The following is an 8386-nucleotide window of genomic DNA, read 5'->3' as shown; positions in this document are numbered from 1 at the left end:
GGATAACCAAGCACTAAGAAATAATATATCAGTTTTGCAAATGAAGGTATCATAAGAAGATGCCTGAAATTAACACAAAAATGTAATAAGTACGAGAGTTTATTGGACCTTATAGTTTTTCTAAAAAATACAAGAATGAAGGTAAACAAAACAGAAGCTGATGTTAAGTAAATTAACCATGCCTACTGTTTCTACCGATTTTTCCGTTATGTTAGGGTGACATGGTTTTTAATTTTGGAAAACCATCCAGAATTTGGTTTTGGCATTGAGAACAAAAATCAGACACATACATTCACAAAATGCTGTACTTTAAATAAACTATACATTTCTGCCTAACTCCAGCTTTAGAATCTCTCCTGACCCTGTTTAGTACATGAACATCTAAATCATCATACTCTACCAAATTTACTGTGTACAACATGGACTTCTAGATCTTCATATTCTATGTAATTTGCTAATTTACAGGCTTCAGTTTTTAAGATTTGCTTTCCTAATTGTCAGCTGGAAGAAACTAAACTGTTGTGGCCAATTTGCCTTTTACTTTAATCTACATAAAATACCTGGAATCACTTCTTTAGTACTTGTACTCTTAACATTGTTATTTTCCATCATGTTCTCTTTACCATGTCAACTAATATAACAGTAACAACTCTTCAATCCCAAACTAGTTGGGATAAAATCCATGTTAACTTATCAAAGGAGAAAAAGTTTTGTACAAATAGATACTCCTTACACCTCATTTTATGGGGCACCATTTGACTTGACACGGTATTAAAGAAAAAAAAAGACCTTTAAACTTGTAGTCTAAAACAATCCTTAGATATTTGTGTGGCGTAATCAGTTCATTAAGGGTAAAAGAGGAAATTTTAAAGATAAAATCCTTTCTAATTATAGTAAAGTGACATTCTTTTTGGGACGGACTAAAAAGAAAAGTGTGACACATAAAATGGGACGGAGGGGGTATTTTTTTTTCAAACATGTGGAGTTCAAAAAACGTTCTACAGAGTAGTGGTTAGACCGACTTTGTAGAATGACGCGGAGTTTTGGCCAGTCAAAAACTCTCATGTTTCGAAGATGCAAGTTGTGGAAATGAGGATGTTGAGATAGAAGTGGGCATACTATGAGCGTTAAGATTAGGAAATGACGATATACGGGACAAGGTGGGAGTGGCCACAGTGGTGGATAAGAAGAGGAAAGCGAGATTGATATGGTTTGGGCATGTGAAGAGGAGATGATGCAAATATAAAAGAAATGCTATCTCTTGGTAAACACACCTTTCTCTCTCTCGTTTCCTCTCTTTTTTCCTTTCTCAGTTCGTAACTACAGCGAGTGTTTTACCGATGGAATTCCTACTTTGCCTAAGTCATGGATTAGAGATTCTCTTTTAGCACGAATAGGAAGTTTTTCAATTTAAGCATTTTAGTTAAAAGATGGTTCCTTTAAACAGAAGTAGTAGAAGCTTCACTAGCAACATCAAAATCGATGGCAATAATCCCCAATTGATCTGCAAAGCCTTGAAACATGCTTCTTTACAACAAGGCAACAAGTGCAGAAGGTGGGGAAGACAAGTCCAAGCCTACACTTTAAGGTCGATTCATGAGAATAGAAAGGGATAGGCTTAAGTCATCTGCGACCTTTAAAGTTGTTCGCATATTTCTCTTGGACACCTGATCTCAGGTTTGTTCCAATTGAACACCTTTATTAGTCAAAAAAATTACCTATCAAACATTTTTTAACAATAAACAAAAATTAGAGATTGTGTGTCATACACTCGCCACTGACGTGGCATAATAACTCATGAAAAAATGACACATGGCATTGGGCCCATAATAACAATTAGTAAAAATAAATTTGAAGTACTCTAAAAGTTATGTTTTCAGCAAAAAAATAAAAACTTTCCCTTTTCTTCTTTGCAGAAGCCAAGAACACCCCACCGATTGGGAGGCCTTGCCGCATGCTTCGTTTCTCGCGGCCATTCTTCCCCATTTTTTTCTACCAAAACACACAATCTTCGCCGGTTAAAACCATGTGCACTCCGATATCATCCTCACTCCACCTTTTTGAATTCTTTAACGATTTCAAAGAAAATAATTTCATCGGTATCAGTTTTATCGGAAAAAATGGAATTTCGTCAGTATTCGCCGAGTAAAACCATGTGCACTCCGATAATCATCCTCACTCCACCTTTTTGAATTTTTAACGATTTCAAAGAAAATAATTTCTTTCGTATTAGTTTTATCGGAAAAAATGGAGTTTCGTCGGAATTATTTTCAACTCAAATTGATTTTTAATTTTGATGAAATTCTCTTCCACAACTCAAATGAAAATTTTTATCAATAAACTCTTCTGATTTTTTGTGTTTTGACTGATTATTTATTTAACTGATGTTTTTCCAATGAAGATAACAACAACGATGATATTGATGATGGTTGAATGATGCTAGAAAGAAAGAATGATGAATTATTAGAGAAAGGGGTGTGTCGATGGTGGGAAAGGAATGGCGGACGAGGGTTCTAGGTATCTTATTGAATAGAGAAGTCCCACTGGGAAAGATGAATTGGGGAAGAACTGCCAGGATTTTTTTAAAAAAAAATTATGTTCATACTTCATAATATGGTTTTGTTTTTGTTGACATGTTCATTTTTTATTGGTCCATAAAAAGATTTATTATACTTATAAGGTCATGTCATCAAAAAGTATTAAATAGATACATGTATTGAAGGGTAGGGTGTTCAATAGGTACAACCCCTAGTTGAGGTGTCTAAGTGAATTACACGAACAACTTTAGCGGGCAGCAGATGACTTAAGCCGAAAGGGATATAAAGGATGCAATCATCATCCCAAAAGAAGCTATAACAAAGGGTGGACCAACACAACAGTAAAGATTCAGAATTCTTTGGGCCCTTGCCTAAACCCAAGGTTCCTTCTTTATGCTGATAAGTCGAGATCCTCTAAGGAGGCCGCAAGAATATCAAACTGCCAAGCACAGCCAATACTGAGGTCCGGTCTAGGAACATAGAGAATTATCTTTCAAATATTAGCCCTAAAAAGGATGTCATTCAGGGTTGGTTCGTTGGGATATGGTAAGTCACTGTAGGGCTCGAAGTCACCCCCATCAAGAACAACCAATTTTAATTTGAGCTCCCCTCTCAGATTGAAGCAGCAAGGATAAAGGTCGGTGAATGGTTTAGGAAGAGAGAACAAAAAACATTGAACCTATCGTTATTGGGCTCGAATTTGTGTTAGGAACAACATACAAGAAATTCTGAGGCAATTAGAAATTCTAAGAGAGATGGGGGTATGAAATCATGATTCTAGAAGATTTGCACACAAAAATCAGGCTAGCCGGAAGAAACAATGCCGGCAACGAAGGTTAGATGTTCGAAGTGGATGACACATCAGAGCACATCATTAGAGGAAGGACAAGTTGGCAGCTTTAAATTGAAAGCAGAAGCACAACTTTGTCCAGCAGATAACGGCGCAAGGGTAAAAGCAGATAATTAGTAAGAATGGCGGTGGGCCATTCTTGGGCCTAGAGGCTGATAAAGAGTGCTATTTTTAAGGCCCAAGAAGGACAAAAGGCAAAGCAAAAGTCTCAAAGGAGGGCAGTCTCTTACTTCAAAAGACAATTTGAAAAGGAAAGTCGAGCCCAAGCAAAAACAAATTTAATGTGCATGCATCTGAGATACAAGAGACACGGAACTGAAAAGACCCCAGCAACTTCATGCAAAAACAATTGCCAATTCTCTCCTCAGAAAATTCACCCTAAGATGCTGATAATGAAGGCTATCAAGAAGTAAGAATACAAAGCGTGCATGGACTTAATCTTTGTTTCCAGCTCAGATACAGACTCAAACAGAATGTGCGATGCTCTCCCTTTAACATGGTATAAAGGAGTTACTTGTCCCCAGGTTCAAGCCTAATTCCATTGAAACATCAAAGTGGACGAAAATCACCAAGTTGAAGTCTTGCAAAGCGTTTGGTGTTAATGCAGCAAGATTCGAACATGACCTCTTGGATTTAGTTCTTAGAATGGAGTAAAGAAGGCAAAGTCAAATAGAACAACATGAATCCAAGAAGCAGAGGTTAGGGAAAGAGAAGAAGAACAAAGGGGAAGGGGAAAGGGAAGGAAAGAGACTAACATGTGGGATCAGTTATGATAGAAGCAGGCAACAATCACATGAAGTCTAAGGGTAAGCAGTACAACTCATTGTCTGGATGAACTTTAAAATCTTGAGTTGGAATATAAAGGGGCTGAATGAGGAGAGGAACAGATGCACAATCAAATCTCTCATTCCGAAGTGGAAAGTCGATATCTTTTTTTTGCAACAGGAAACCAAAATTGAAGAATGTTCAGGCTTACTAATCCAACAGTTGTGGGGCAATAGATGGGCAGATTGGGTGGATCTTAAAGCATCAGGCACTTGTGTGTGTGTGGGGGGGGGGTATTCTTGTGATCTGGAACAAAAGGAAATGGGTTATGGTGGATACTTTGCTAGGTTGTCATTCTATTTCTTGTATACTGGAATGTTCTAATGAGAACTTCAGATGGTGCTTTAATAGTTTCTATGGTTCTCACACAAATCCGCAAAGGGAGGAGATGTGGGATGTATTAGCAGGAGCCAACCACTCTATCACTGAGCTACTGAAGAAAAACTGGAGATTCGATCTCATCGATTTCTATTCCTAACAAGCTTCAAGAATAGACAGATTTCTTTTTTTGAAATAAGAATAGACAGATTTCTTATTTCACCAAAATGGAGTGATTCCTTTAGAGCTGTGAGACATCCTTGGGTGTAGCATTGCAGCACTTTCAACCACCAACTTAGGAATTTCTCTTGGAGCTAAGTTCAAAGCAACAAGGTATCTGGAGTTGGCTTCTTGGTAAATCCAATTTATCTATGGGAGGAAGACTTACTATGATCAGCAGGTGCTAGATAGAATTCCAACTTATAATACGTCTCTCCACCCCATCCTGGCAAGGTCTTGGAAAAACTTAACAGAATAAGAAGGGATTTCCTTCGGGAAGGAAACAACAATGAGCACAAATTTCACCTAGTCAAGAGGGACAAAGTCATATTGCCTGAGAGGCATGCATACAAAATTTAGCCTTGCATGACAAGTGTCTCCAGATGAAGTCGCTATGGAGATGCACACGGAAGGAGCAAAGCTTATGGAAGGAAATTATAATTACCAAGCATGGAGCACTGAATCACTGGAGATCAAAGCTGTAAAGTGAACCATATGGGGTTAGATTATGGAAGTATATGAGTAAGAAACGGGAAGAGTTCTCACCGTTCAACCATCTTGCAATAGGAGATGGCCAGAGAATAAATAATTGGGAAGAAAAATGGCTTGAAATTTCTCCTTTAATGTCTGATATCCCCAACATTTTTCATATAGCAGTGAACCTGACTCAACAGTACAACAGATCAGGGAAGGAAATGCGTCTCAGAAGGAACCTACAAAACTGGGAGTGGAAATGATAAATTAGCTAGCAACACTTCACTATGGAAACATCAACCCCTAGACCAAGACCAATTCAAATGGGGAGTTGCAGATAAAAAGAAATTCTTAGTGAAGGCAACGTACAAACTTCTAGGTCCACTGAGAACAATCACAGAGAGTTGGTCATGAAATCTTTTTTGAAAGAGCAAATTCCCCCCAAGATAAGTTGCATCAGTTGGACTGCCATGTATGAAGCATGTTTGACACAAGAGAACCTAGCGAAGTCGAAGTTTCAGAATTCAGATGGTCAACAGATGCTATGTGTGCCTGAGGGAAACAGAAACACTGCCACATTTATAAACAATGCCCTGTGGCATCGGATCAATGGAGCATGTCCATAACACTTTTTGGTCTCAAATGGGTCATGTCACAAAACATCAAAGATGCATTCAAAAGCTAGAGCTAAATGCATTTTGTATATGCTTAGTTGGGTTTATTTGTCCCCTATAGATTTCCCAGATACCCTTTTTGAACTTTGCTAGTTCCTTGTCGTTAGTATACTGTTTGTAATGGAGCTTCTTAGTTATTTTTGCTACAACTCTCTTGTAACTCGTATGCATCACCTTGATGCAAGCAATGAAAGCCTTAAGTTCATCAGAAAATAGGAGATGTGCAAATGCCCCCAAAAGGAAGTGTGGGAGGTTGGGTACAAGGGGTACGAGGAGAGGTAGAGGGCCAAAGAAGCATTGGAAGAGGTGATTAGATTACATGGCGCAACTTCAGCTTACCGAGGAAAATACGAAGATGTGGAGGTCGTGAATTAGGGTAGAAGATTAGAGTAGGTAGTGCAGCTTTTTCTTGATTTTCAACGGGATTACGCTTAGTGGCAGTCTATAGCAATGTGTCAATCATAGTTATTAGTGTAATTCGTGTAGTTTTTAGCTTTTTGTTATCTGTTACCATTTGTTATTTATGGTGTTCCGGTGATCACACTATTTTGTGGATGTTACTTTTCCTTTCCTGAATGTTATACACTTCTTCCCTATTAGTTGGCATGCTTTCTTCACTACTGTTTTTCATTTTTCATTACTACTTTGATTTGCTACACTTAAGATGAGGGCCCTTTGAAAATAGCCACTCTACTTCCATGAGGTAGGGGTAAGATCTATGTACACTCTACCCTCCCCAAACCCCACTTGTGGAATTTCACGAGGTATGTTGTCATTGAGAGTTTGGAGAACAACTTTGCCCATGTGATTTTTCCATATTGATTCCAAGCCTAGATAAAAGAAGGGAGTAGTAATAGGTTGATGATCACATAAAAAACGAGTTTATAACACAAACCCATTTTGCAAGTTTGTTATTATGGGAAGTTCCTAAAAAGAATCGGACCAATGACATATACAATACTTGAATTCTTAATATAGATGCTACATAGTTAGTTCTCATCCATAGTTATGGTAGGTTGAGCCCTTTTTTCAAAGGAATTAATTGTTACTATTTCAAGGTCTATTCATTCACCCACCTGGATAATTTTTTTCTTGTTCGCTAATAAGTCGACTAAATTAAACTCATGTTTCAATAGTCAATTCAATCTCCCAATTGAATCGAGGACAAACACCTACAAAAAGATTGCTTGAATTCAAGGAGGTCCCTTTGATTGTCTTTTCTGAGTGACAAGAAGAGGGGAAAAAGTGGGTCAGAAGAAAGTGTCATTTTGGACTTACCCAATCAAAGTCCCGAGATGTTTATCAGGTAAATTCAATATAACAGACACCTGTTGGCATTCAAGACTTCTCCTTTCATGGTCAATCCAAAACATAATTAGGTACTTCTTAATCGTAAATATTGTCATTTATTATTCAAGAATTCTTGTTTAGGTGGTTGGTAGGAGCAAAGGGTCTAACAAAGAGTGAAATGCATACAGATCGAAAAGAACACCATTGGTGAATCACAGTAACTGGTCCCAAACAAGCAATGCATATGCTCATATCTAAAGACACACTAGCAAGAGTCAAAGCTAATTGTGTCGGCTCTTTTGTATTGGAAAGTTATGTGTCATATTGTGGTCAGATGAATGTATGTTTTCTCAACTAAAACAGTATGGGTGTGGTATTTGCGTCAGAGTACGAATGCGTGCCTCTAAGAGCTTTCTGCTTGGATGCAATGAATAAACTCTGAAATTAGAGGGGAACTGGGCACCAATTGTCATTATGGTAAGCTCTTGCATGTCTCTATTGTTGCGGTATGGAGAAAAAGAGTGAGGGAATGTGAAATATATGTCATTTTTAGGGGATGAGTGAATGTGTGTGTATTTGGCTAGTCTGCTCTCCCGGTTGTGATAAAAATGAGAGGGTTGTTTGTGTATCGCAAAGCTCTTTCTACTTTATTATATACATATATTTCTCGTTATGTTGTATTGTATGTGTTGTTCTCTATGACTGAATTTATAGAAGATCAAGAAGGAATGTAAAGATGACTAAAAATAGGAGTTATGTGTAAGATTCTATAGGGTGAGGTAGAAGAGGTCCATGGTGTAGTATGTGCAGGAAGAATTGTGTGACTTTGTTCTACAATGATGAAAAAAAGGGTGGGGTGTTTTTTATAGGTAAAAGAAACAAGAGTTTATTTGGCTCTTTTCTCAAGGAGTAGAGTTGAGGTTATAAAAGTGATTCTACATGAGTTTTAAAAAACATAATTTGACATTCTACTAAACAAGACTAAACATACTTAGTTTTCGAAAACTTGAATGACTAAATATGTTTAGTTGTGATATTTCGAGGAAAATGGACTTACCCAAACTTAAGAGACATTGTGTAAGAAACTCATAAATTAGCCACAATTGATTACCCTTTAAATTATTTTATAGTCTAGTTAGCATACATCTGTATGTAGGGAAAGGCATGTCGGTACCTAATTATAATAGTAAATTACATGT

The 8386-nt window shown here is 37.5% G+C and overlaps 1 protein-coding gene across 1 annotated transcript in view; it reads right to left on the bottom strand.

Annotated features, from left to right (window-relative positions):
- LOC107017801 (membralin-like protein At1g60995) overlaps positions 1–8386 on the bottom strand; it is a 52346-nt gene that overhangs the window by 12558 nt on the left and 31402 nt on the right. The window lies entirely within an intron of this gene.

This window comes from Solanum pennellii, chromosome 4 (assembly GCF_001406875.1).
Source record: "Solanum pennellii chromosome 4, SPENNV200".
Classification (NCBI taxonomy): Eukaryota; Viridiplantae; Streptophyta; class Magnoliopsida; order Solanales; family Solanaceae; genus Solanum; species Solanum pennellii.
This window is presented reverse-complemented; position numbering and strand designations above follow the sequence as displayed.